At 36.3% G+C, this 20,548-nt stretch overlaps 1 pseudogene; it reads left to right on the forward strand.

Annotated features, from left to right (window-relative positions):
- The window catches only part of LOC106967422 (peroxiredoxin-2-like), a 49,669-nt pseudogene extending 31,952 nt beyond the window's left edge, over positions 1–17,717 (forward strand).
- Positions 17,718–20,548: the final 2,831 nt, after the last annotated feature.

The following is a 20,548-nucleotide window of genomic DNA, read 5'->3' on the forward strand; positions in this document are numbered from 1 at the left end:
TCAGGGCATGAGATATTTGAGTTAATTGAGGTGCTGCTGAAGTTGTTTTTATACATTGAACAGCATCGCCGTTCTCCATAAGGTCTGACTATATGGCAGCTGGGATTGCTTCCTTTAGTTCTTCCTTTTTCCCATGTGTCCTTAGAATAGACCTTAGTAAGTGGTATCATTACATTTTACTTGTCATTGTTTTTCAAACAATCTAGGGTTTGGGGAGCCTAAGAAACAAAAGTAAATTCTCCACCTGAGTTCCGAACAACTGAGGTATATGGATGAAAGAGTAAAGCAGCATTATTGATAAGACTGATATTGTGGATGGTGGCTTAGAGCTGAAGGAAGGTGGAATATCTAATACAGAACCAGAGAATTAGATAGACTTAGCCACAGGCAACCCTGGCTTTAGGGCTAGGCATTCATGCTTAGGGTATGAACATAGAGAAGCAAAGCAAGTATGTGTATCCTGCAAACACTGTGGTTCCAAAGAGAAAGAGAAGGTGAAGTGAGTGAACTGCAAAATAAACAATAATTTTAAGTCATCATTTACACCTTGGGAGAAGTGAGTCATGGAACAGAGAAAGCCTAGAAATGTTACCCTATTGGAGTCTCCTCCATGAGAATGGGAACACCAGAGGAATGAAAAAGTATCCTCCCCACCCTCTCCCAAATAAAACACATTTATTTACTCTGTTTTAGTCTTATAATTTTTTATAAGTTCTAACTCTGTCTTGTATTTTTGACATGAGCAATTGTCAGAATATATCGTATTATTTTGTAGATATAAAGACTGAAAGACTAAGTCTAACAAAGTGTTAATTTCTTTTTCATATTTTCAAAATAGGCATAATTCACTAGGTAATGAGGAGAAAAGTAGATCGTTGCTTGGAAAGAAAACAAAAAGATGGTGGTGGTACTAGCAGAATGGAAGAACTGCTTTTGCTATGTGGGCTTTGGAAAGTTTAAGAAAAGAGCATCAAAACGTAATGGTCTTGGGAAGGTCTATTATGAAGGAGAGGGCAAGCCCATGGGCAAGCAGGCCAGAGTGTCTTCCTGAGTTCCACTGTGCTCATGCATGGAGTTTTCAGAGGATGAACTGAACCTAGATAGATCATAGGTAGTAAAGTACAGATGGGTAAGTTGGAGAGATATCCCCAGTTCTGAATTTTCCTCCTTTGGAAAATTCACTTAAATATGATAAATTTGGGGCCAACTTTTCCTTACCAAAAGCTGCCCAAAGATCCCTTTCCTCTAAGGCCCAGACTCAACCAAGGGATGGGTGCTAACAGACTTTTGAGTGGGTAACAATTTGTACACAAACTTCGGGTGGTGTGGAAATTTATGAGAGAACCATTGAGAGGTGATGTTTCAGTAGAGTCTGGTATTCATGCAATGCCAAGTGGCTAACAACTGTAAGTTGCTTCTTTGATTGTGATATTTCTAGATTCACTGAAGCTTGGTGCTTCTTCCACCTAACCAATACTGTTTTTTAATAATTTTTGAAAATGTGATTAGATGGTAAGATCACATCTGAAGGAAGCCTAGCTTCAATGGAATAACCTCAGTGATGTAGTGTTTCCATCTCAGATGTTTTTGGCAATTGTTAATAGGCAAGTCTTGGCACAGGTGGTTAATACTGACCATAATGGCTTAAGTTTCAATTCCCTTCCAGTGAATTCAAATCAAATGTCAAATTCATGGAGAAGAAATTGAAAAAATTCCAAAGGGTGGAAAAGATGAATTAAGATCTAGGGGCACCTGGGTAGCTCAGTCAGTTAAGCATCGAACTCTGGCTCAGATCATGATCTTGTAGTTCATGAGTCCAAGCCCTGTGTCGGGCTCTGTGCTGACAGCTCAGAGCCTGAAGCCTGCTTCAGATTCTGTGTCTCTCTCTCTCTCTGCCCCTTCCTCTCTCTCTCAAAAATAAATAAATATTAAAAAGGTTTTAAATCTAAATTAACGTTCTGCAGGATTTGAGGGTGTTGAGTTGTATGAAACAAAGATTGTGTTTTTTAAAATTTTTTTCAGTGACAATAAAATTGTTAAGTAATTGTTGTATCCTAACAGAATAATTGGGTACAGTTTGCTTCCCAGAAACTATCTGGTACTTATTGAAGATGAAGTTGTGACAACTCTAGAAAAGAAATACTGCTAGAAAACATTAAATTTTTAAGAGAGAAGAAAATGTTTGTCACTTTTTAAAACAAGACAAAGTGATTTTTACTTGTATTTTCCTTTGCTGATCAATTTAGGACTCTAGTTCTTTGGTGTGACTCATGGTCTTTGTTTTAGAAATGTACTGTTTAGATGTTGTTGGGATCTTGGGGAATTTTCTTGGAGGAGCTATTCCTAACAACTACATCGAGATCAAAAATCATTATATACTTTCTTCAATAACTTTCATTTTGATGACGTGAAATATTTCTTAAAAGATTTATTTGCCTCCAATATGACCCAATAACGTTTTCCCAAAGGGGCTCTCTCAAGAATTTCAAGAGGGTCTGGGGAAGTATCTGTTATGCATCGGTTCTAGTTTATATGAAAGAATATTAGATATTAGTCTCCTATGTAAAAACTAATCATGGAATATTTACGTTTATCTTGCTATCTTGAGAATTTAAAATTCCTAGTTTCTAAAATATCAGTCTTCAGGGATACAAAGTTGAACTGATGTAAATGAGGATACCTGGCTGATTAATAATGCATAACACTGGCCTCTTGATGTATGTAAAGCATTCTCCCTGATGAAACTTCTCGTTAATGTCAGTTGAGAAGGTATTTAGCACTCAGACCTCTATTCTTTAAAGTTGAGAGGGTCTTTATTTGGGCGAAAAAAAATCAAAGCATATCTTTGCCGCGTTGTTGTGCTATCTTGGCTGCCAGGTGAGGTAATTTTGCTAAGAGGATGCTGATTCAGAGTCTTGCTTTCTTTCCTCACTCTTCCAAGAGTAGTGATTTTTCATAAGCCCAAATAGAAGACTGAGATAGGTGGGTGGGTTATCAACCTCTACTTGTTGTACTTTCATTTGTTCATCAAGCAGTTGTGAATGTTTTGTTTTGTTTTGTTTTAAGATAGAGCAAGATCAAAATACCACAGCCTTATTACTAATAAGTTGAAATAGAAAATGTGCTTCAGATATGTATCTACAATCAGACTTCCTCATATTTTTCCTTCAAAATAAAATCCATACACTCAGAAATGCAGACATCTCAGAAGCAGATGCCTCATTGACAGAGGCAGAGCCTGCTTTCAGAAAGCAGAGAAACTGTGCATCTTGAGGTGAAGCTGCTGGAAAGAAATCTTGGGGCAGGGATTGACAGGCTCAGTTTCTTCCCCCTAATTAACCAATTAGATGTGTCACTATCCTCCTTGGGAAGGAGCGGGCTCCATGTGCTTCCATGTTTTTTCTCTACTAGTTGTGCACATTTTCCTTCATTTGTCTGAAAAGTATGAGATAGAGACTTGACTTCACCTCCTCATCTCTGCCCCTTTCCAAGTATGTGTTCCAAGTTGACAATTCATTAGGTGTTGTGAGAGATGAAGGTAGGAAACTCAGATTCTCTGCCCCTAAAGCAATCTGGTATAGAAGGGAACTTGATGCCCAAAGTGCAAAGTGTGAAAGAGACATATGTTATTACTTCTGGCATAAGAGGGACATCAAGGTAGGGAGAGCTTTTAAGCTGGACTTTGAAAGATAAGTAGGATTTAGTCAGGAAGACATGACCAGAAAGGCATTAAAAAATAGGAACAAACACAAAGTAATAAAAAATCAGACAATAGTTGAATTAAAAAAAAAAAAAGATGGATGAGGGGTGCCCGGATGGCTCAGTTGGTTAAGCATCCTACTTCAGCTCAGGTCATGATATCATGGTGCATGAATTCAAACCCCGCATCAGGCTCTTTTCTGTCAGCACAGAACCCACTTTGGATCCACTGTTCCCCTATCTCTCTGTCCCTCCCTCACTCTTTCTATCTCTCAAAAATAAATAAACATTAAAAAATAGTTGAGAAGATGGATGCAAAGCACTTTGAAGGAAAAATAAGTTATGCAACAGAAATGGGGAGAATAAGATTCTTTCTATCTATCTATCTATCTATCTATCTGCACACACAATAAGAGTGAGTTTTAGAATGTTGGTATGCTGGATTTCATACTTCTGGATTCAACTATTTAAGAACTACTCACAAAATTTCATGGCAATTCTAAATGGCGTTATGTCTACCTCATAGGTTTGTTCTGAATTTCACAAGTGTGTATGCATGTAACACTACTTAAAATAAATATTGATTGTGTGGCCTATGAACTTAGGGTTCAGATCATTCAGCTAAAGACCAAACCCACCAATCACTTCCAGAATAATGGTTGATGTAAAAATAGTTTAAAATAGTCTACTATCCTCAAACCAGAAAGTTAAGATTTTGTGCCCTCAAAAGGCTCTAAGAATACTGAGTCCCTCTCTGCAAAATTTTAAATTGTGGCAGATGAGAATGAGGAAAATAGAACACCATATTGAACTTTCTTCAGTTCTCAAACACACACTTTTGTTTCAGTCTCAAACCCTAGCTTTCTGCCTGGAGTGTTTTTACTTTAACTGTTTCATGACCACCTCCTACTCCTCATTCATGTCAAAACTCAAACAATACTTGCTTAGAAAATCCCTCCTTGAATACTCTGAAGTTGTTTCCCTCCTATCTTAGACACCGTGTTACAGCATCATGTTTTATTGTCAATCAGAGCACTTGGGAAATTACCATCTTTCATCGTCAACTAATATTTTTTTTTCTGTCTTCTTCCTCTATGCAGAAATTCTTTGGGGTTAGGTAATGTTTCGTTTCCCTGTATACTACTTTATTCCTGGCACACAGAAGAATTCCTATGAATCAACATATTATCAATAAATATTTGTTGGATGAATGAATAAATGATTGAATGTATGAATGGGCCATCTACTTGCAGAACTGACAGGTGTAAATCCTACACCTTGACTAATTTGGGAGCAGTAAGTTCATTTTTGATACATCCTTATGGATAAAATGAATCCTTAGAGTAATTATCCTACATGGTTCATTTTGTTTTCAAAGAAAGATGTTGAAGTACACAAAAAGGTTAAAGAAAAAGCATTTCTATTGTTCTCACTCTTTTGTAATTTTCCCGTTTTTGTCTGTCAGAGCCTTGCTTTGCTTTGGGAGAGGTAGTTCCTAGTGTATATAAAGAACTGATGGTTGATGGCTATATCAAGAAGCATCTGGATATAGAAAAAGCCAACCAATGAGTTGCTTTCCCAATGATGCCATGCAACCAATGAGGCGAGTGATTGCTCTAAGCAGCCACATTTCCTTGATTCATCAGGGCATAACTGCTGTCCTATGCCCTTGCTGTAGAGTATCATCCCCTGAGAAAGATACCAGAGAGTGGATAAAACTCAAGGAAAAGAGTAACAACAGATAAACAAAAAAGTTGAGCTGAACCTTCTAAAAATTTGTACTGCTGTCTTATCTCTTGAAACAGTTGTGAAAAACATGGGACCTTTTAATGGAACTTTTAGGCCCGTGTTATGTATCTCTGCGTACCCGAACTCCTATGACAGTAAGGCCAATTCCAAGTGGAAAAACAAACAGACAATCAAAAACAGATGGACCTGAAAAAAACTGAGCAACCCAGCATTTTTTACTATTTTGTTAGTCATTTCGAATTTTGTAGTAAGCATTCATTATTTTTAAGTTCATTTATTTTTGAGAGAGACAGAGACAGAATGAGTGGGGTTGGGGCAGAGAGACAAGAGAGAGAAAATCTCACGCAGGCTCTACACCGCCAGCACGGAGACCGATGCGGGGCTGGAACTCACAACTGTGAGATCATGACCTGAGCCAAAACTAAGAACTAGTGGACTAATTGACTGAGCCACCCAGGAGCCCCTATAATAAGCATTTGTTTAAAAGAGCCCAAACACCCACATTAATCCTCAATAGATGAATTCCCAATCATATCGTTTTCTATGCTTTTCCCACTATACTAAGAAGTTGAAGACAATTGTGATTCAGAAGCTACAAGTAAAAAATATTTGAAACTAAACTTTCATCAGGAAAGACCTTTATATATGCCGAGCACAAAAATGTTTCTGTTTTAACAAAGCATATTTTTAGGAAACAAATAGTAGTCATTTTAAAACATTTTCTGATGCCTTAAGTTTTTAGAATTTTCTTTTTGGCCACTATAATTGAAGATTATTAACTCAAGTTTATTGGGTAACTATTGTTCTAAATTCTCAAAAATAATGTTTGTGCTCTATCCAAATGTTACACTATCCTAATATGACATGGTGTGAATTCACATGCCTCAGAAAAAAATATTATATATGTAATTATATGTATAATCTGTTACTTAGATATTGGCAAGGAAGATTAAGTGTTGGAAGAGAAAGAAATAAATTTTAATGTAAGATGCCTGAAGAGTTTCAAATTTAATTTCTATGTCAAAGGACACTAAAATATTTATTCTTGGAATATAATAAACAAGGATTCTACATGGAAGCTTAAATGTTTCAAAAGCCATAAAGGATAATACAAAATACAAAATAAAAAAGTGTTTTTGGCCAATGCAATTTTAGGAACCAGTGATGGAATTACAAGTGTTTATAATTGGCATAATGTGTTATTTCACCATTTACTATTTTTCTGTAATAAAAAGGGAGATGACAAAGCATGGTTTCCAAAGAATGAATTTATTGCATTCATAGAAGCACTCAATTACAAAATGTTTGCTAAATCCAAGTACATGGAGAGCTAAAGTCAGCTTTTAGTTGTTCATGCTCAGTATCCATAATAATCTTTGAGATCAATTGCAATTGTGATTCCTAAGCAAGAAGGGTTTGCTGGGAAACGCAGTTTAGATGAGAAGTCTAGAAATCAATATGCTAGCATTAAATCAGGTCTCGTCTCTTTCCTGAGATTTTGTTTTCTTTTTTCCTAAACTTGTGGTTTTCCCCTTGGCTTATGATCTCACTGCATTCGCACTTTGTTTTTTTTGTTTTGTTTTTTTTTGTTTTTGTTTTTTTGTTTGTTTTTTTGTTTTTTTGTTTTTTTTTAGAAAACAATATTATTGTTCGAAGAAACACTGGTATGCACATGGAGCCCTCCTGATTCAGTTATGCAAGCTTTAGAATGTCAGCCTGCTCTCAGCTCTAAAATTGTATTTGCCTCGCTGCGTTATTTCTTTTTCGCAAGGGCCCTCGTGCCTTGGGATCCGGCCCCAAGATGGAAGTTTTGAAAGAGCTAATCATGAATCATAATGGTCGGAGGAGTTCGGAATAAATGGATGAGAACCTATAACAGCACCTTAGTGTTACCATAGAAAAGAAGTGGTCTTTGGGTGTTTGGTTTGATGTCTGATTCCTCCATTGACTGGTGACAAAACAGTAGAGCTAGAGTGTAGAAAAAGAAAACGGAAGTTTTGCCCATAAAATCTTGACCGCTTCAGGGAAGAAAGTGCATTTCCTTTAGTATTCATGGGAAGGAACTCTGGCTTGCTCTAAGACTGGTTGTTATTTTACAGTTCATTAATCACTGAGGGTAAAGGGCTCTGGAGGAGTAGAGGGAAGCTGGGGTCAGCCAGCCAGCAGACAGCCCACGGTAATGACAGTGTTGTGGAGGTCTCCGGCTGAGGGCAGCCAGCCCAGGCACAGAGACTGTTATGATTAGTCACCGTAACCGGTTTGGCTCCTTGTGCCCTCTGCTTTCAAAGAAAGCAACGCTTAAACTTTCAAGTCCCCTGATGTAAGCATCCAATGCAAATAGATTTCTCAAAGTTACAACAGCTGAGAGGGATTGAAGAGATAACGAGTGTATCAAAAGGTACAATAATGTTCCTTTTCCTTAAAACAGTTGCCAGTTGATCTGCAAAAACGTTGCAGATTTGACAGAATAATTATCACTTGTTCAATATTAAACATGCAGTTATTGTACCACAGGTATATTCTTTTAGTTTCCCAATTTTTTCTTCTTTCTCTTATTCCTCCCTGAACTCAATCTGCAGTAAACATTATATAAACTTGATTTGCAGAGCTCTTATGGTCAGAAATCCTGGCCAAAATATTGGGACTGTAACTCGATCAATATAATAGTTGAGTATATTTACAAAAACAATAAAAAAAATCTAACACTTTCTTTGTAAAAGTCTTAAAAGAAACACATTTCTTCTTTCAGGTAAAAATTCTTTATAAATACCAGGAAAGTGCCCAGAATTGAATGCCTTTCAAATAATATCAGACATTTTCTGATATATGACGGTTTTATTTAAAGGCTTTGGTGATAGTTTTCATGTTATAAATTTTGCCATCAATAATTTCTATTGTTTTGTGTCCTTATATAAAGAGCATTATATTAATAGAAAACTCAGTATTACACATATTTGAGATTTTAGTTGAGAATGCATCATCTTTCATTTAGCACCAAATAGGAAGCTTGCTTTTGCATTTCACGATTAGAAGTTTTGCTAAAGAAACTGGATTATTCAAAGTGAATTGTTAAGACAATGTGTCTTTTAATTTTTTTTTTAACATTAAATTTAAGGGAGCAGAGGGAAAGAGAGAATTCGATGTAGGCTCCAGGCTCAGCATGGAGTCCAATGTGAGGCTCGATCTCACAATCCTGGGATCATGACCTGCTTCAAAATCAAGAGTCAGACACTCAACTGACTGAGCCACCCAGATGTTTCACCAAGAAAATGTTTTAAAAGAACTAAAATATACTGAATATTGTGTTTGGAAACATAAAATATAGAAGTATGCATTTACTTATGAATAATTGAATTCCTAACTATAAACCCTTTATAATGTATTTTAAATACCTATAATGGACACTGTTAACCTTTTGCAGTCATTCATTATGTTTGAAGAAGATAATTTTTTGATACATGGTAACATAGCATCCCTCTTTGGATTAATTTTTTTCCTCATTGAGCATTCAATAAGTCTATGGAGAGACACATTTAAAACTTATTTTGATATTTATCTTCCCTGAGGGAAACTGTTTAACTATGACAGTGATAGGATATATTATCTGGTCTTTGCTTCATTTTTTTAGACATTCTTTTATTCCTACCATTTTAGAATAATGCTCCATTAGTCAGCTTGGCATAGATTGATAACAAAGAGCCTCCAAATCTCAAAGGCTTACAACAATAAATAATTTTTAAAATCACATGACATGTTGCCTTCACTTCGGCTGTGACTCTATTTCACATCTTCAATCCAGGACAAAGTTGGAACAACAGACCTTAACATCTTAGTACATGAAGCTCATTTGACAGAAAAAAACAAAGGGAATGAGAAATGGCAGAGCCTCATGAAGGATCTTAATATTTTGCTTAAAAATGCCATGTGTCAGTTTCACTTACATTGGCCAAAACAAATAAGATGGCCTGATGTGGGGTAGAGAGCATCTTTTTTTTTTTTTAATTGAAGTGCAGTTGACATATATTATTAGTTTCAGGCGTACAACATAGTGATTTGACAATTATGTACAGCACAAAATGCTCACCATGATAAGTACAGTTACCATCTGTCACCATACAAGGTTATTACAATATTATTGACTATATTCCTTTTGCTGTCATTTTCATCCCTGTGACTTACTTATTTTATTGGTCTTTGCTTTCCTTTTAAATTTTTTTTTTACATTTTTATTTATTTTTGAGAGACAGAGAGAGACAGAGCACAAGTGGGGGAGGGGAAGAGAGAGAATGAGACACAGAATCCGAAGCAGGCTCCAGGTTCTGAGCTGTCAGCACAGAGCCCGACGTGGGGCTCAAACTCACGAACCATGAGATCATGGCCTGAGCTGAAGTCGGACACTTAACCGACTGAGCCACTCAGGCGCCCCTTGGTCTTTGCTTTCTAGTTCTCCTATAATACTATATGGATCCTAGAGGACTCCCTCTTAGGCAGCCTCAAGCCTTCAATCAGATCTTCTACCTGCCAGAACTCTGATCAACCACAAAAGCACATGTATCTGATAGAAGGGAATTTGTGAGCTTTAAAGTTTGAAACTTCATAGATACAATGAGGGGCTTAATAAACCAAGAGACATGCAGATTTACTTAGGAGATGAAGATTACATAGACCAAAAAGTGGCACCTAGACCAACCTGCAGCAAAGCTGGTCAGTAGAATCAAGCTGCTTCCAGATGTAAATCAACTCATTTAGTAGAATTCTTATTCTTGGTTGGAAGAGTTTTGTTTGTTTGTTTGTTTTTGTCTGAGCTACCCTTTGCTTCTCCTGTCTCCCTGACAACTATTCAAATTGTTTGCTGATGTCTGGGTTAATTCTTATATAACAGACCATAACAAACATTAGTGTCTTCCAAGTTTTGCCTAGAGTAATAGAAAAATCCAGCAGATAAATTATGGGTAAGGGAGACATTACATTTGTAAAAGGTTTCACCACAGGAATTCTTTAAATATTGTACTTCTCTAATGCAATTGAAATAATTCAATTAACTTTAAAAAAGACTTTCAGAAAGATATCCATATTTAGTTTTAGTTAATGCTTGTCATGTAGCTATTAGCACAGTGGTAATGTTTTGAAATTACACGAAAACTGAGGAAGCTTTCCAAGTCCTCTCAATGTTTATAATTTGTCAGGTTTAGAAATTTTGTGGAATTAGTCAAAAATATTTGTGGAGTATTTATCATATAAAAGGAATTGGCAGATTGAAAGCATATATATGCATATACATATATACTAACATTAACATTTAGTTTCTTGTAAAATATACATATATTTACTTTCATTTCATTTTTGAAAATAATTATGAAAAATCATTGAAAATCCACAGGACTGGAGATTTGTACATGTGAAAACTTTTTCAAGAATAGTACAGTAGAGGTTTTAGGTATTGTAAAGAAGAATAAATTAATGTTGATTTTTGGCAAAAAAATTTAGAGTAGATGATTAAATGTTTTTCCTACCAGCTAAGATTTTGTTTGGTTGCAAGTAACAGAAATTGGACTACCGCTACTTAACCTAACAACATTTTATTTTATTTATTTTTTGCAAAAAGACGTCTCAGTCTAGACATTTATGCTAACTCAATGATGCTGAGTGATCTGGGTCCTTCTGTTTCTCATCCCTCATTTGTAGCTTTCTTCCTCATATTCCTCAGATTGCTGTTCTACTTCCAGGCATCATGACTGCAGAAGGTGTTTGCCCACCATGTGGATTCCTTTTCATCCAGAAAACAAAAGCAGAAATTATCTTCTTGCATCTCAAGAGCCAAGACAATATGACATAACTATCTTCCAGATACATGTTACTGCTTCTCACCTAGTGCTCACAAATTGACCATCATTACATCTCTGCTTTGCTTTGACCAAACTTTAGTCTGGCTTCTGTCTTCTCCACAGGGCCCTGAACATCAGTTCGACCCCTAAACAAGCACTAAAATGCTGAACACATTCCCCCTATCAGCTTAGGCGGCAAAGTAGCTGACCACAGCAAGACAGGTACTCTGTCAAACTGCACAAAATAGGCAATCTCCCTCCTTTTGCCAACTTCTTCCTTACTGCTTACCCCTCCCTCTATAAGAAAAGCTTTTCTCTTTTTGATTTTGAAATGCTTCTAGATTTCTGAGATCAGGGAGCTTTTTCTAATGGAATAGTCTTTCTTCTAAACAAAGTGTCTTCTTATCTAAGCCTGGGTTTGTTTTTATGACACTTGGCTTTCTGGTTTGGGTGACTAGAGAGAAAGAAAGGTAGTGATATTGGGTATTAGATTGACCATGTAAAGTATCTACTGAAGTTTGTAAGTACTTAGCAGTGTTAAAGCAGAAGCTGGCCTGTTTGCCAGCATTGTTATATAAGGAAATCATTCATACATTGAAAAGAGGCTTGACCCAGATGATCTGAGTGTTTCTCTCCAACTCTAGCAGAGTACAATTCTAAGCATGATTCACATAAACCCCAAAATCAGCTTTCAGGCAGAGATCATATCTAATTCTAATCAATTGAGAAAATATTTAGGAACAATACAATTTAAATTGGATTTTAATCATGTGTATAATTTTAATAGTTGAGACAACAGTGGTGCATATTTAGTCAGGAATATATTCAGGATTTATAGTTCATTGCCATGAAGCTGTCTGGATCCTGTATTTAACCACCAATGATTTTCCAAGCGCCTAGCTTTTATAAGGATAATAACTACATTCAAGGTTCCCATACAGGCCAATGTTTGACCCCCAAATATACTTTTTTTGGTTTAAAATATTGCACTTATTCCCATTTTAGTTTAGTCTAGTCTTGGAGAGAAGATAAAACAAGAATGCAGTTTTCTCTCCTTCAAGGAAGCAATGTGATAAAACTCTATCTTGAGCTCATTGAAAGTAATTTAAGTCATCTAAAAGTGTCAAATATCTAATAAAATTTGGAACTAGGGTAAGAAAAAAAATCCTTCACTAATTCTCTGGAAAAATAATCCTGTTTTCTGTATGCTGAAAGGTGTTAATGCAACTTTCAGGCAGAAGATATATATGGTTCTGTGTCTTAGCAGAAATGAATGCAATATTTATGAAAAAATAGAGATTGTTAAAAAAAATACATTGGGAAAACTTGAAAAATATTATTTTTCTCAAAACTTACCTCACTTTACTTCATAAGCACTTTTTAGTCACGTTAGCTTATTTGATTGCTTTCTGATTGGTTAAAAACTATCACAATTTTATCATATACTTGAGAGTCTATATTGACATGTCATTTTAGTAAAAAAGGGGACAGAAAATCGCTTTGGTAGTTTTTACTTAAGATTTTAATCCTATTGTAATATTTTTCTACTTGCTTTTAAATAGACTTTCATATTTTCTGGCTTCCAAAAGCAAATATTTTTGGGCATATACTCTACGAAACATTTCTGCTTGGTTCTAGGAATGAAATACTTGTGTCCAACTTGTATTTATGAAAATTGTTAGTAGAAAATTTATGTTGTTGAGTCATGTAGTAGAATATATTTTTCTCTTCAGAAACATGAAGCTCCTTTTATTGATTTGTTTATGTTTTGAAAAGTTAAAAAAATACAGCAAGGTACAATAAGTAATATAACATAAACCAGTATGCCCACTACACAAAATTGGCCAATATGGACATGTTCTGCTTTCTGTATAAATATGAATCTGATTTCTATCCACTTATTCATCTTTTGTATATTTTAATATATTTTTTTCTTTGAGTATCTCACACAATTTTTGTTAAACTTACTCCCAATAGGTACTAAAGGTAAATAGAAATTTCTTTGCTACTGTGAATGTTCATGTCTAGTATAGCACTTACTAATTTGTCATTGCTTATTTATAAGAATTCTAATGATTTTGGTATGTTGATATTATATCCAGCAAACTTACTAAACTCAGATTGTCTAAGATTGTCTTAGATGTTCTATATAAATGACTCTTCTGTAACTCCTTTTTAAATTTGTATGCTTCATATTTATTTTTTTGAATTAAATATTGGCCAGGACATCCCATGCAAAGTTCAATAATTGAATGATGATAAAACACTTGTTTTATTTCTGACATTAGTAGGAATGACTCTTACATTTTACTTGTAGGGATAATATTCCTAAAGATTTTTCATAGTACTTTATTAGGTAAAGATGTGCCCTTCTACTCCTAAATTGCTTTTTAAATAAATGGGTGCTGAATTTTCTAAATGATTTTTTTTTCTGCACCTATTTTTCTCCATCATATGATCTATCAGTTTAACGGAGCCATATTTTATATTGAACTGCTATTTTTTTTTTTAATGTACCAACCTTGCATTCCCGGAATAAACATTCATGGTATTTTTGAGTTCTTTTAAATTCCACACTGAGTTGACTTTGGTTTCTATATTTTCTTTTGATTTCTTCATGTATTTTGAAAGGTTAGATTTAACTATTTTGCTCTTGCCTAATTCCCATGTATTCTATTTTAGATTCATAAAATGGGTAAGGTGTTTTTCCATAATTTTTTGTTTCTAAAATAATTTGGTAGTATAAGGATTACTAATAACTTTAATATCTGGCAAAACTGACAGGTACAATGTTCTGGATCTACTGCCTATTTTAGAGAAAGGTTTTTAGTTTATTATTTTTTTTTCCAACCAGTTCAGTTTATTCATGGCTGCTGGTCTAGTCCACTTTTTGACTTATTAAATCAATTTTAGTAACTTATTTTTATACAAAATTGGCTATTTCAGCTATCTGTTCCAATATGTTCACATAAAGTTATTTGTAATATTATCTTCTGATAGAACAATAATCTCCAATGGACTATTACCATTTTGTTTCTTGAAATTGCTAATACTGTTTATTTGTACCCTCTTTTTTTATTACTATTATATATATATATATATTTTTTTTTTTTCCGTAATCAATGTTGTTACTGGAACCCATGCCTAAGCCTGTCGTGCATGTAATTTTGTAGCTATAGTAATTATTTCAGGAATGGACACCTGCCCTAATACGTGACCGTGGCAAAGGGGAAGAGGTTTTCGGGACCCCTTGGAAAATATGGGCTTTCCCTCAAGAGATAGATACAAAAAGAGGTGACTTGTTTCTTCTGAGCATTTTTGGGCAGATTTGTGGTTCCAAACTGCTCTAATCCTATTCATATCATCCCAATCAGAAAAAGGCACTGAAACAGGATGAAATAGTCAAGCAAATATCAGGGAGATTTAGATTCAGCTACTAAATTAAATCAACAATCCTATCTCTGAGCTTTCAGATAAGTGAGGCAAAAAAATTTCTTACTGTTTATGGCACTTGGAAAAAGTTTTGCTTATTTAAATCCTAACTGTTGGACCTCTATTATTTCTTTTCTGTTATGTCCTTTAGGTTTCCTCTATTTTTTTTTCCCATAGCAATCTTTGTTACAGTTTCCACATAGTTGCCTCTATACCATAAGGTACATTCAGAAGTTGGTCAGTAAATGTTTTCCATGGGAAAGAAGAAAGCCACCATTTTTCTTCCTCCCTAACTCCATATTTGTAAGTTCTCCAACAAAATTCTCCGTCAATGTCCCTCAAGGCCACTGGCTGTTCTCCTTGCCCAGTGACACCACTATGGGTGGCCAACAGCATCTCTAGTTTGGGTGATCACAGGCCCCCAGAACTAGACTCCTTGACTGGCCACCCTCCTTCATGTTACAAACGGCACAACTAGACAGATTGTCCTAAACTGCAAATCTCTGCTACTTTCTGCTTATAATCCTTTAAAGGCTGAATTGTCAGGAAATTTGTTGCAAATAAGAGCAACCAGCTGTGGCTAAGACTATCTTACAGGCACATTCTTCTCTGATTGACTGAGTTCAACCCCTCATAGGACTCTAACTTTCCAGGGTTTGGAGGAGGGAATATCTCTATGCCTTCCTTTTGGGAATTCTACCAAAAGGAAGAATGTTCATATAAGGCAATGTCAAATTGACAAATGAAAGTCAACAGTGGTCCTCAAATTCTCCAGTCCAAACTGCACAACATGACTTATAAAAGAAATAAATTGAGCTGCCCATGTTTTTGTTTCTATGGAAATGTTCTTCTGGCTCTCATTCACCTTCCAGTTCTCAGCTTAGAATTTGCTTCCTTTCACTGGAAGCTTTCCTAAAACCCTCATGTCCAGGTTGGGAGTTCTTGTATATTCTCATAGAACAAGTTGTACCTACACCATCTTTATTATTTTAGACATAATTCTACATCTCCTTCACTGGACTTCACACTCTCCTTTATTTCTTCCTTGCACATAAAATGATGCATAGCACAACTACACACTCATTAAACATGTATTGAATAAATAAATAATGTATATGCGAGCATTCAGCGGAATTCCTAGAAAATAGTATTCAGTGATGCTCTTTCTTCCTTCTTTTGTTTTTCTCCTTCCTAAGGTTGAAGTTGAGATCTGTTGCCAACATGAACACAAACCCTGATGTACTAAAGGTGAACTTGGGACAGGAACGTTGACAGCCTTTAAAACTGACCACAATAATAATTTAATCCCAGTAATGCCTGTTAGGATTTTACTTTCCATCTAACCAGCAACCCTGGGTGTGAGGTCCAGCGTATACCTAGGATGCTTAATATCTTGCACAGTGTGGTAGCCTGTATTCTTTGCGATTAGAGTTGCGTCTTCATGTGCTGGTGGAGACACATGCCAACTGTGTAGATTTCCTTGACTTTACCGTCTTGACCCCAACATGCCTTGCATGATGGATTTACAAATGATGGTCATTTTCTATCTTACTTGGTGATAATTGAAGTTTTTCCCTTCTACATAAAATAATTTGGATATTTTTTTTTTTTAGTCAGAAACTATTATTTTCAAAATAGAACTCTGTAACTTTGAGAGGCAGGCTATATGGTGAAAATTACCTCATCTATTTATTCAGTCAATCTTATGTTAATTAGCATGCTGGGGGACCTACTAAGATTTAGGCACTGGAATAGGCACAAATGGTACTGAGGTAAGTAAGGGTCAATCCCTTTCTTGAGGGAGACAGACACATAAACCATTCATCCTAAAACAAGCAAACAAAACAATGAGTAAAGTGGAAGTACTGAGGAGAGGTGTCCCTGGGTAAAGGCAACAGTAGAAATTCTGTGTTCTTGATAGTCAAAGAGCGATAAGGCATAACAGAGTTTAATTGAAACACTAAGTCTTTCCTTGTTAAGTTCTCTAGTGCAAAAGAGGTCAGCTGTGGAGAATTAGTTAAAACAAATGTCAGCTGTATTCTACCCACGAAAATCAGACAATAATTGTGAAAGCTTTTGCTCAGAGGTATCTAGAAAACAGAACATTTAAAATCATAGTAACTGTGGACATAATTTCTAAAATAATTATTACAGATATTACTTATGAGCCATTAGGCATTAAGTAGAGGAGTTAGGGAGAGTTTCCTAAGAATGACTCAAGATCCATGTGTTCCTTACTAAAAAAATTTAAAAAAGGCATAAAAACATAAAAGAGTGGCTTGTGTTAATAGATACACAGTACTAACAAGAGAATGACTTATAGGCCAGGAAGCATTTATTTCCTTTTTAATTTTTTTTTAATTGAAGTGTAATGGGCCCCTTTAATACGTGTTCATGTGTCTGCCAGTCCACACATCCCGCCCTTGCACACACAGCATTCAGTCAAGGTCTCTGGCAACACGCATATCCAAAAGCCCACTGCAAACTTCCAACCACCTCTTTGGTGGATGGCGCCTTCAAGGAGGTGAAGCTTTCCAACTACAGAGGGATTGGTCCTCTTTCTGTCTGTTTGCATTGTGGAGATTATCACTTTCAGAGAGCATGCTGAGGACTTCTCCGAGCTGGGCTGGGAGGTGCTGGGGGTCTCTGTCTACTGAATTCACCCACCTGTCTTGGATAAACATTTCAGAGAAGGAAGGAGGTTTGGGCCTCCTGAACATGCCTCTGCCGGCAGATATAACCATAAGCTTACCCCAAGATTATGGCATACAGAAGGAAGATGAAGGCATTGCCTACCAGGCCTCTTTATTATCCCCAGCAAGGGTGCCCTTGGCCAGATCACTGTCAATGATTTGCCTGTGGGGTTCCATGGACAAAGTTCTGGGACTGGCCCGGGCCTTTCAGTACTCAGGTGACCATAGGGAAATCTGTCCCACTGGATAGAAGCCAGGCAGCACCACAATCAATCACGACGTGGTCAACAGCTAGTAATACTTCTCCAAACACAGCTAGGCTGACAGGTGGAGAGCTTGGGCTCTAGGCCCCCACCTCTGCCCCTACGTGGATACCGCTGCTGACCCAGGAAAGGCTAGATCTGCCCCTTCAAACCCTGACCCAGGAAGGCTGGGCCAAGACCTTCTCTTTCTTCTAGCTGGGAGCTGGTGAGTGGTGACCCCCACCCTCAAGCCCACATAGCTAGGCACAGGCCTAGAGGTGACCAATGAAAAATTAGGACAGACATAATTGCTATCCAGCCAGCTAGAAGTGCAATGAACATGTAGTGTTAGTTTAGTTTTAGGTGTACAATATAGTGATTCAGCAATTCTATACATATCTTCGTGCCCATCAAGCTAAGAGTACTTTTTTTTTAAGTTTATTTATTTATTTTTAAAAAGTGATTGAGAATACAAGTAGGGAAGGAACAGAGAGAGACAGGGAGAGAGAGAGAATCCCAAACAGGCTCTGCACTGTCAGCACAGAACCCAATGCAGAGCTCAAATTCACAAACCATGAGATAATGACCTTAGCCGAAATCAAGTTGGTTGCTTAACCCACTGAGCCACCCAGGTGCCCACGGTAAGTGTACTCTTAAACTCCTTTATCTATTTCATCCCTCCCCCTACTCATTTTCTCTCTGGCAACCACCAGTTCTCATTATTTAAGAATCTATTTTCTTTTGTCTCTTTCTCTCTCTCTCTCTCTCTCTCTCTCTCTCTCGTTTGTTTTGTTTCTTAAATTACACATGAGTAAAATCGTATAGTATTTGTCTTTCTCTCACTGACTTATTTCACTTAGGATTAATAGTGATATATATGTATGTACATATGTACATGTGTATATACACATATACATACACACACACACACACACACCTCACATCTTTATCCATTTATCTATGGATGGACACTTGGGCTGCTTCCATATCTTGGCTATTATAAACAATACTGCAATAAACATAGGGGTACATGTATCTTTTCAAATTAGTGTTTTCATTTTATTTGTGTAAATACCCAGCAATGAGATTACTGGATTACGTGGTAATTATATTCTTAATTTTTTGAGGGGCCTCCATCCTGTTTTCCATAGTAACTGTACCAATTTCCATTCCCACCAACAGTGAATGAGGGTTCCTTTATTTCCATATCTTTGCCAGCCCTTGTTATTTATTGTCTTTTTGATTCTAGTCATTGTGACAGGTGAAAGGTGATATCTCATTGTGGTTTTGATTTACATTTCCTTGGTGATGAATGACGTTGATCATCTTTTCAAGTGTCTGTTGGCTGTACGTCTTCTTTGGAAAAATGCCTATTCAGGTCCTCTGCCCATTTTTTATTTATTTATTTATTTTATTTTATTTTTTATTTTTTTCAATATATGAAGTTTGTTGTCAAATTGGTTTCCATACAACACCCAGTGCTCATCCCAAAAGGTGCCCTCCTCAATACCCATCACCCATCCTCCCCTCCCTCCCATCCCCCATCAACCCTCAGTTTGTTCTCAGTTTTTAAGAGTCTCTTATGCTTTGGCTCTCTCCCACTCTAACCTCTTTTTTTTTTCCTTCCCCTCCCCCATGGGTTTCTGTTAAGTTTCTCAGGATCCACATAAGAGTGAAACCATATAGTATCTGTCTTTCTCTGTATGGCTTATTTCACTTAGCATAACACTCTCCAGTTCCATCCATGTCGCTACAAAGGGCCATATTTCATTCTTTCTCATTGCCACTTAGTACTCCATTGTGTATATAAACCACAATTTTTTTATCCATTCATCAGTTGATGGACATTTAGGCTCTTTCCATAATTTGGCTATTGTTGAGAGTGCTACTATAAACATTGGGGTACAAGTGCCATGAATAGATGCTCAACGTCGCTCCTCATCAGGGAAATACAAATCAAAACCACACTCAGCTATCACCTCACACCAGTCAGAGTGGCCAAAATGAACAAATCAGGAGACTATAGATGCTGGAGAGGATGTGGAGAAACGGGAACCCTCTTGCACTATTGGTGGGAATGCAAATTGGTGCAGCCACTCTGGAAAACAGTGTGGAGGTTCCTCAAAAAATTAAAAATAGACCTACCCTATGACCCAGCAATAGCACTGCTAGGAATTTACCCAAGGGATACAGGAGTTCTGCCCATTTTTTAATTGAATTAATATTATTTTTGGTGTTGTATAATTTTTTTATATTTTTTTAATATTAACCCCTTATCAGATATTTCATTTGCAAATACTTTCTTCCATTCAGTAGGCTGCCTTTTTGTTTTGTTGATGGTTTCCTTACATAGAAAACAATTTTTAAATTATGCTAAAATTGTAGAATCTTTCAGTATATAGAGTTTAAACATTAAATACTCTATGTTGTCAATATTTTATAACATTTCCATGAATGCCATAGTAAACTGTATTATTTATCTATAATTCCTCCTTTCTTCTCCTCCCTAGCATGATTCATTGTGAGCCTAGTATACTTCCTTGTGCCATTGTCTTTGGCTTGGCCATGTGACTTCATTTGGTAATGAAATGAAGGTGCATTGAGAATATACCAACCCTGAGTTGAAGCCACAAGAAACATTAAATACTTTTGCTCGCTTTTCTTGGAGTCTTCCATCTGAAATAAAAAGCACTTGACCTGAGTACATATTTAGTAGACTAGAATGAGAAAAATGTGGTCCTGAATCTAATCGTCAGTGTGAAATAGAGCTTTCCCAGCCAACCTACAGACCTGTAAGCATGAATTAAATGCTTGTTGCTCTAAGCCATGGAGATTTGGGGATAGTTATACAGCGTATGTCAACAGAAACATGACAAATACATATAGCTATTTCACTGCCTCTCAAATA

The sequence above is a fragment of the Acinonyx jubatus genome, chromosome B4 (assembly GCF_027475565.1).
Source record: "Acinonyx jubatus isolate Ajub_Pintada_27869175 chromosome B4, VMU_Ajub_asm_v1.0, whole genome shotgun sequence".
Lineage (NCBI taxonomy): Eukaryota > Metazoa > Chordata > Mammalia > Carnivora > Felidae > Acinonyx > Acinonyx jubatus.